Source organism: Pseudoliparis swirei, chromosome 5 (assembly GCF_029220125.1).
Source record: "Pseudoliparis swirei isolate HS2019 ecotype Mariana Trench chromosome 5, NWPU_hadal_v1, whole genome shotgun sequence".
NCBI classification, from domain to species: domain Eukaryota; kingdom Metazoa; phylum Chordata; class Actinopteri; order Perciformes; family Liparidae; genus Pseudoliparis; species Pseudoliparis swirei.
This window is the reverse complement of record NC_079392.1, coordinates 7,911,238-7,921,052: the sequence shown is the minus strand read 5'-3', so window position 1 is coordinate 7,921,052 and position 9,815 is coordinate 7,911,238. Positions and strand designations below refer to the sequence as shown.

The following is a 9,815-nucleotide window of genomic DNA, read 5'->3' as shown; positions in this document are numbered from 1 at the left end:
TTGTGTCCTTTAGTGGCAGGTGTTTTTACAGGTTTTTAGTTAATGGGGGGAAAAGGCTTTAAAAAACTATATAAAAAAATATTGTCATTTGTATCACAGGCTGATCATTCAATATACCACGGGTCTTTTAAATAACATCCACTGTGACATGTTTAAAGTCATTATCATAATTATATATTACTTGGTTTATTGCAATAGATCTTGATCATATGTCGTGTTTGTTATATTCCTGTTATGTGTTGTTTCCTCTCTTAGCACTGAATGTCACGTAAGAGCATTTATACTTCTACAGTACATGAAATCTGCTTTGCTGTATGTAAAATATTTTAGTATAATTAGTCAATTTGATGCACGCTGTAAACTGAATATTAGAGCCAGATGAGTGTATGGATTAAAAGTATGTCAAGCTGTGTCTCAGTTGTACACAGTTGCCTACCAATACTATTAAATATAAAATGTGTACACAAGGAAATCATCAAGTCGTGTGTTTTTTTGCTGGTTACTACACAAGAAATTCATGTATTCTACACAATGTTGCAGTACAGGGCGCGAATGGATTTAATCAGACTACAGCTCTTGAAAGCTACTGCCAAAGATCATGTTAGGTTTAATTAAACAGAACCCCGTCAGTGTGAGGTGGAAACCAAACAGTACAGGGAACACCGGAAAGTGGCCAAAGAGCGGCACAATGCATGTGTCCAGGTAAGCGCTGTTCATATCAACACTGTGTTCACAACTTAATAAGTGTCTTTAAAATGATGCACGCTAAGTTAATATTTGGGTCAGTGACAAAAAAGGCTTCTAAAAGGGACATTTAAAAAAAACGTACAACATTTGATGTAATGCAAATTTATTTGTGTGGAACAAGTCTCATTTGTTAAATAACTTATGTAAAGTGGTTGAATCTATTTTTAACAGTATCTTTTTACTTCACATGCTAAAAAATGGCAGCTGGTGCAACCACATAATTATTATAACTGAAATCTTTGGCAAGTATCTCTTGGAGTGTCTACAGTGACTAAAACATTTTTATTTTATTGATGTGTTTTGTATTTATAATAAATTATGTATATATATATATATATATATATATATACATGTTTCACTCTTTGTTTCATTGCAGCCATTTGCTAAAATCAAAAAAGTTCATTATATTTCTTATTAATGTACACTCAGCACCCCATCTTAACAGAAAAAAACAGAAATGTTGACATTTTTGCAAATTTATTAAAAAAGAAAAACTTAAATATCACATGGTCATAAGATCACAGACATTTCATGAAACCCCAAAAACCCATGTTTCTCAGAGTTAAAGCATTGCATTCATGTGATGCAATACTATGTTTTCTGGGATCAGACAGTTTACATTTTCTTCATGAATAAAGATGAATTTTATGAACAACAGTACAAGTTCTGTTTTAATTTGCATGAAGTGCCCTGTATGATCATGTGTTGTCAATCTTTTAAATGAGGTTTGATAGACATCAACACCAAACAGTGGTTCAAATTGGTGGTGTAACATTGGTTGAAAAGAGACCTTATGTTTTGTTTTCAGTCTGCAAATCAGACATTGTTAAATAGACTGAATAAGAATTTTTTTTTTTTTTTTTTTTTTTTTATTTTTTTTTTTTTTTTTTTTCTTTTTTTTTTTTTTTTTTTTTTTACTTTTAAACATAAAAAAGTAAACAGCTACTTTGAAATCAATTTTGATTTTTTTATTTATTTTTTTGAAATGCCCATTGTACTCATTTTTTCCAGCGCTAATGTTGTTTGATCACAAAACAATCAGCAAACATATGACTACAGCACTACAGCATTTTCATCTAAACCAAAAAACACAATGCACAAATTCTGACAGAGTTGAAGCATCAGAATACACTGATGATGCAATACATCCTCATGTTTCTTCAGCATCAGACTGTAACATTTTCTTTATGAACAAGATGATTATTTTTCAACAGTACAACTTCTGATTGGCAAATTTGTCTCAGCCACATATTTCTTGTCATTTTAAAATGGCTTTGATCGACATCAACAGACATTCTGCAATCGAGGCCTTATGATTTTTTCAGTCTGGCAAATTGACTATGTTAAATGAACAAAGAATGCATTTTTTTCTCTTTTCTCTTTCTTTTTTCTTTTTTTTCAAACATAACTACTAGTAAACAGCTGCAAGGCTTTGAAATCACGATTTCTGAGTTTTGTTTGTTTATTTGTTTAAAAACTCAATTACTCATGTTTTCAGCAGCGTAATGTTGTTTATTTATCACAAAACAACGTCGGGGACAAACATCATGATGTTCTTCTCATCAGAAAAATCATTTTCCACACTCAAAATAAAAACAGATGCAGCTGTTTCCCATGTCATTGATCTCATATTCTGATCCCCGCATCCAGATGATTCATTCACCCCAGTCTAATGGCTGCAGATGTACTGTTTTCATTGAACAAGCATCTGATTTAAACCAGCTGTTCTAAATCTTCTCCTCTTTCTATTTCCCAAATTTTTCAAATGCAGCCTTCCAGACATATTATTAGTATTTGAATTGTGCTAGATTTTTTTTAACATCTTTATTTCATTTCTGCATCTGAATTTTCTTTTTTTTAAATTTTTATTTATCAACATTTTTGAGAACTGAAAATACACTTCACACAATAAAACTCAGAGCTAATAACATGAGCTAGTATGTCCCTGTTTTTTTTTAATTCATATGATGAGTTCTCAACATATTTCAATTTGAAATGTCATCCTCAGTTTACAGATGTTCATCAGATCATCTCACTTCAAAACATGTCTTTTTAAAGTTTTCACAGAAAAGACACATTTAAATGTATCCTGTTTTTTAAAATGACCAGATTTGTTTTTCCATTAAAATACATCTTAATGTATCTATGTTTTTAAATTCAAATTTTTTTCTATTCAAATTGTTTTCAAGTTCTTAACAGAGTTATATTTCTGTCTGATACTGATTATTCTTCAGCAAAACAGTCATTCCACAAACTTCATTTTCTCTTTATCCAGATAAATACAACTCATCAAACCTGAATACTCAGACATTATTCAGAATAATTATCATTTCTAATTTTTATTTCTTAATGTTTCAAATCTCATTTACCTTATTCATTTTGAACAACATTTAAAAAACTGTCATAATTCTGTACTTTTCATTGTGTTTTGACAATTTTAGATGATTACTTTACAGGAACAAAATATATGTCCTGTACATTTTCCTTCAAAAGGAAAACCAAAGGAAAAGCCAATCCCTGTGTAGAAATGTGAAAATTGTATTCTTTGAATTTTCCTTCATAAAATATGTCTGTCATTCAATGATGATGACAATTACATTTTCACCCCACAGCCATTTCTACTATGCAGACAGGCAAATGCACAGGTAACCACTGCAGGACAGTTGTCCTCAACAGATCTCCTACAGACTTCATAAAGCGGGCCGAACAAGCCTGAGTCAACAATGGCACTTGGTTAAACATTGCTGTGGTGAGAAAAACTCAAACAGCTATGGTTAAATTGAACAATCATTCATTTTACAATGTTAAGGGAAATTATGAGCATATCAACTGCCATTGAACCAATGAAAGATCATCGAGATTAATGGAGTTGTATAACATTTGATGTTTCATATTTGATTAAAATCTCTCCAAATCTATTCTAATGATAGCTCAAGTTCAAAGATGGCCATGCTGGAGACTTACAAGAGGCCATCTTCACAACAGGTCCACTTCTTAAAATAGCTTTTTAGCTGACACAAAGTCTGGCAAAAGGGGATAGAGCCCTTTATGCCAAATACATGTTGAGCAACAGCTCAAAGATCAAATTAATGAAAAGATGGTGAGTTTTGTTTGAAGAATCTACGGGACAGTTGTTCAATGCCCTTTTAGACTTCATAACGGGAACGAAAAGATGCAGGAAACCAATGGCCATTGTTCAACCCCATCTCTGTGGTGAGAACAATCAAACAGCATGGTTCAAATTAAATCAATCATTCACTTTTCAATGAATGGAAATATAAGAATCAAAATGTCACTGAATCCAAGTGAAAACATTGATGATTAATGGGTTGTAAACACTTGATTTTTCCCATATTTGAGAAAATCTCAATGTTATTTTTTTTTTACACAGCTCAAAGATAGAATATAATGAAAATTGAGTTGTTGAATTTGTTCATCTGAGATTCAATCATCTGTTAAATTTACTAACATTTTTATTGTCTTTTGACAAAATCCTGTTAATATTTAAACATATTTTACTGGGTTAAATGCAATTAAAATCAGAAAATTATTGAAATATTGTTTTAGTTTATGTACATTTTATGTTTGTTTGTTATAAAGAACACCTTAAACATTGATCAAATTAAATAAATAAAATGTAAATTGATTAAAAAATTTAAAATTTAATCTTTGAATTCTCACATAAATATTAAAAATCATTTTTGTCATTAACACGGGAAATATGTTTGAGGGTAATTTTTTAAACAATATCAAATATTAATATATTTTTCTATATTTTAGTTTCCTTAACAATAGGACATATGTAAATCATAAATTTTCAATATGTTCACGATGATGTTTAGTCCATAAATTAAAATTCATGGTCTTCAACAAGGTAAAGATTTGCTGTGTAACTCATATATAATGAAAACAATTTGATTTCAAATCTTTTTTCAAATAAGAATAACCATGTTTTAAATAAAATGTTTGAATTGAATTTATTTCATTTGTAATGTTTAAAATACTTTACAAATGTTATATTATCTATATAAAATTCCTGTTATTTGAACATAAATATTTTAAAGACAAATGGTCAAAAGTCTTTTCAAAATAAATTTATACAGTATCTAAATTTTAAATATGAAAGCATCTGATGTGTGTGTACTAAAAATATTGTGTAATTTGTTAATTAATAAACATAGAAGTGTAAACTGGCTTTAAAATGATTTATTATTTTTTTTACATGCTAAAATGAAATTTTTTTATTGCAATAAAGTTGATTGATTATTTTAATTTTAAAGTAACAGCCATGATTTTAGATGATGTTGTTTATATTTTAAATATTATGATTGTATTGCTTTTTTCAATCTGTCAAAAATAAAAATTATGAAATTTTTAAAATTTATTTTCAGAAGCAATATCATCTATGTCTAAGATTAAATATATTTTTAAATTGTGATATAAAATTTTTCCTTTCAAATAAAAAAAGTTTCATTATTTTTCATTTGTTGTTGTTCATGCATATTTTTAGACTCAAATGACTTTATTCAATATTTTTTGAAACTTTATTATCATCAATGTATGTATGAATATTTATCTGTTATCTGTCTTTCATATTTTGATTATCTTTTATCTCATTTTTGAGCTGTTCCCATGTCTTCCCCAGATTTAATGGTGTTAAAACATCTTATTTTATACAGAAAAAGGTAACTTTCCAAATCAACTATGAATAAAAAAGTTAGAAACACCTGCAAACTGGTGCTTGCACCACTGTCTTAGGTGACCTTTGTTTGATTCAAAAATAGTTTGGTCACACTCAAATAATAACGCAAAAACCTCCTAATGGGTAAGAACCAAATTGATATACCATTTGAGAACTTGCAATGAACTTTTTTTCTCGATGAATAAAAAACAGAAAAGGGATTTTATCACAAATTTGAAAAACACCATTGTCATGAGTATTCAGACCTTTCTGTTCATACAATTTATCCTTTGATATGTTTGATATCTTTTTTATGTTGTTGTGGATTACTTTCGAAGGTCTAAGTCAATTCAATATCTGAAAATCTGAGTTCATTTCCTCAGTGGCTGAATTTTCAATCTGAAACGAAAGTGAAGGAGATCAAACCACAGATGTTCAAAGGATGGGAAGGGCAACCTAAATATGAATTTTAAACAACGTCAATCAGGACTTTATGAGGCAGACCGTTTCCCAAATAAAAACAAGTTAAAAGTGTTTAATCAACAAATGCCCTTTTTTGTGTTGGGAAATTAAAGCGGTTACATCATCCTACAGGAAGCACAGGGAGAAGACGCCAAACTCAGGAACTACCCGTTGAAAAGCTGCAGATGGCTGAGTAGCGTTCATGTTTCAATATTAGTTGATTGTTTAAACATCAGTTTTGGGGCCAAGTACCAAGAACCCTTCAAGAAAAATTGAGATGTTCAAACACTGATGTTCAGTCTGATGTTTCTTTCTTCCTTCTTAACTTTTTTTTAATATGAAATCCAGATCTTAATTAGAATTTTTAAAAGTGCCACAAAATTATACAAATATTTTTAAATAATGTATTTTAAACCTAACAATTATTACTGATCAGTGTTTTTAAGTTTATCCACACTTCAAGAATATAATTCTGGTGGAGAAATGTAAAATGGTATTTTATTTTCCAATTCATAGGCTAAACACTTACTCACGTGTCTTCTCCCCACACTTTCCTTTCCTTTCCTTCCTTCCTTCTTTCATCTTTGTTTCTTCCTTCTGAACCCTCCTTTTTTTCTCCACACCTGCCTCACCAGCAGCATCCTACCTTTCTTTACTAATGTATTTACTCATCACTTTGTTCATCTTTGTGTTTTCTTTCAGCCTTTTTTTCTTTTTCTTTCCCACCGTGTTATTCCTATCTTCTCGTACTTCTTTCCTCATGCATTCCTTCTTTCGTTACTCATTACTTATTTCCTTCCTGTCCATTAAAATGTGCCCTCCCACATTTCTCACCCCTCATATCCTTCCTTACTTCCCTTTTTCCCAAACCTTTCAGATCAGAAACTGTTTATTTGTCACATAAAAAACCTGCCGCAGTGACATTATTTTCTTTCAAAGGAGCTAACAGATTAAATTTTTTATTTATTTTGGCATTCAATGCTCTTAATCCATTTTATCTTCTTCCTTCCTAAACATGAAATGAACAATGATTATCCAAACATACACCCCCCAAGCATATTATGAACCTAGTTGTATTGTACGATTTGGTCTTTTCATCAGTTGTTCTCAGAATAAAAAACAACTACTGGCAAAACTGGAGGCCCTGCAGTGTCACTTCACCTGGAATTTGGAGACCAACAAGAACACACTTGTACTTATCAACGACGTGCTGGTGGACATCGGCACCGAGGAGGGAAACAGCTGGCTGGGTCACATCTCAACCTCAGGGGGTTCATTCAGTACCAGCTGGGGCTCCACCAAGAGCGCCCAGAGTTTCTTCAACAAGGCTTTCAGAAGGCCTTCCCCAATGAGGAAAGCAGATGACCTCCCTGGTTAAGTGGTGAATACGGAACCTGGCTTGGCTGCAAACCCCCACCTGGGAGACCAGGCAGAGGGGGAGGCCTACCTGTCAAAGGTAGAGCCTTGATGAAGAAATACCCTCACCATCGAGGAACGAGCTCCAGCAGAGACCTCCTGAGAAAGCCTGGACCCTGATGAAGTTCAGCAAGAGAAGCTGGTGGCAGATTACTTCCAGAGAGCCATCAAGATGCAGCCGGAGATGGTGGAGTGGGAAAACCAGTTACGTCTTAGGGTTAGTGAGTGCCTTTAATACATGACAGGGGTGGCTGACATCTTGGAGAAAATGAGAGTTGCCCAGGAACAGGATCCAGAGAACTTCTACCTCGCTGCTTGCTACCTTGACAACGTGGAAAGAAAGGAGAAGACGTTAAGGATGAAATGAGTTGGCCGAAAGATTTTAGAAATCCCTCAGCAGCTGCAATGGCATGAAAGCGATACTAAGGGTTTACAAAAAATGCGGTTATTATGATGAGGCCATTGCTCTGGCAGAGAAGGCTCTGGAACTCCATCCAGATGAGCGCTATCTGAAGAGATGTGTCACTCTGTCTGAAATGGAAGATCCTTTTCAGGGACTCACACAAAGCAAAGCATGATAGACAGAGCAGTCAGTCTCCATGAGGAGGTGATTTCTCTCACCCTATTTTCACTTGTGGGGAAAATAGACCTTGCAAATATACACAAAGTCAAATAATGGCATGGATAAAGCTGACCAGATGTACCAGGACCTGCTAAAAATGGATCTGGAACCGAGAGAAACAGATCCTTACAACATAAAATATTTAAATTTGATGAAAAGATTGACCAGTCAGTCGGTACCACATGAAGGCGGCAGAATCGGAATCCTTCTATCGTGAACAGCATCAATCTTCTGGAGAAGTTCAAAATAAAAGCTGGAACCGAATGGGTAAAAAATAGGAGTTTCTGGAAAACCTGCAAGAGCCATAGTGTTTGTTTTTTTACAACACTGATCCTAGTTCTGGAAACAAAATGTATTTCTAAAGAAAAATCTGAAAATACTTATAAATTGATTCGTTGTATCCTTTAGTGGCAGGTGTTTTAATGGGGAAAAGGCTTTAAAAAACTATATTAAAAAAATACTTGTTATTTGTATCACAGGCTGATCATTCAATATACCACGGGTCTTTTAAATAATATCCACTGTGACATGTCTAAATGTCATTATCATATAAATATTACTTGGTTTATTGCATTAGATCTTGATCATATGTCGTGTTTGTTGTATTCCTGTTATGTGTTGTTTCCTCTCCTAGCACTGAATGTCATGTAAGAGCATTTATACTTCTACAGAACATGAAATCTGCTTTACTGTATGTAAAATACTTTAGTAACATTAGTCAATTTGATGCGTGCTGTAAACTGAATATTAGAGCCAGATGAGTGTATGGGTTAAAAGGATGTCAAGCTGTGTCTCAGTTGTACACAGTTGCCTACCAATACTATTAAATATATTATGTGTCCACAAGGAAATCATCAAGTCGTGTGTTTTTTTGCTGGTTACTACACAAGGAATTCATGTATTCTACACAATGTTGCAGTACAGGGGGGCGAATGGATTTAATCAGACTACAGCTCTTGAAAGCTACTGCCAAAGATCATGTTAGGTTTAATTAAACAGAACCCCGTCAGTGTGAGGTGGAAACCAAACAGTACAGGGAACACCGGAAAGTGGCCAAAGACGGCACAATGCATGTGTCCAGGTAAGGCTGTTCATATCAACACTGTGTTCACAACTTAAAAAGTGTCTTTAAAATGCACGCCTAAGTTTATTTATTTTCAGTGACAAAAGGTTCTTTTAAAGATTTTTTAATGTAAAAATTTATTAATCACATTTATTTGTTTACAAGTCTCATTGTTAAAATAATTAATTAAATTTGTTATTTTAACAGTCTCTTACTTCACATGCTAAAATGCAGCTTCAAACATTTATTAAACTGAAAATCTGGCAAGATCTCTTGGGTGTACATGACTAAAATTTTATTTTTTGATTGTTTTTATTTGTTTATAATAAACAATTCAAAATTAGAAAATATTTTTCATTTTTCATTGTTTTTCAAAACAAAAAGGTAGACATCACTATCATTCAAGTGGAATGTAAAAGCATTTTTCATTTAATACAAAAGTTTTTGATTTAAAGGAGATTAATTTTTCATTTACCTCCGTTCGTTGTGCTTTATTCTTTTGCGAATGCCATATTTGTAAAAGGAAGGAAAGGGGAAAAAGATAATTCAGAGCTTCCTTACTATTTCAAGATATCTTATCTCTTCATGATTGTCAAATCTTCAGGATATTTAAACCAGGTATTTTTGTGTGTCAAAACTTGATTTTAAAATTTTAAAACTGATTTTATTTTGTCATGTTTTCTTTCTTCCTGTTCAGGTTCTTTTTCTTTCAAATATGAAATCCTTCTTGTCAGTATTTTTATCAGTTCAAATGTGCAGATTTCAAAACATTTTTTATAAATCTTTTGACAACAATTTTTGTATGCAAGTTCATAATTTATATT

The 9,815-nt window shown here is 32.2% G+C and overlaps 1 pseudogene; it reads left to right on the top strand.

Moving 5' to 3' along the window:
- The first annotated feature begins 688 nt into the window (after positions 1-688).
- On the top strand, positions 689-8,809 carry LOC130194152 (uncharacterized; annotated as a pseudogene).
- The last annotated feature ends 1,006 nt before the right edge of the window (positions 8,810-9,815 follow it).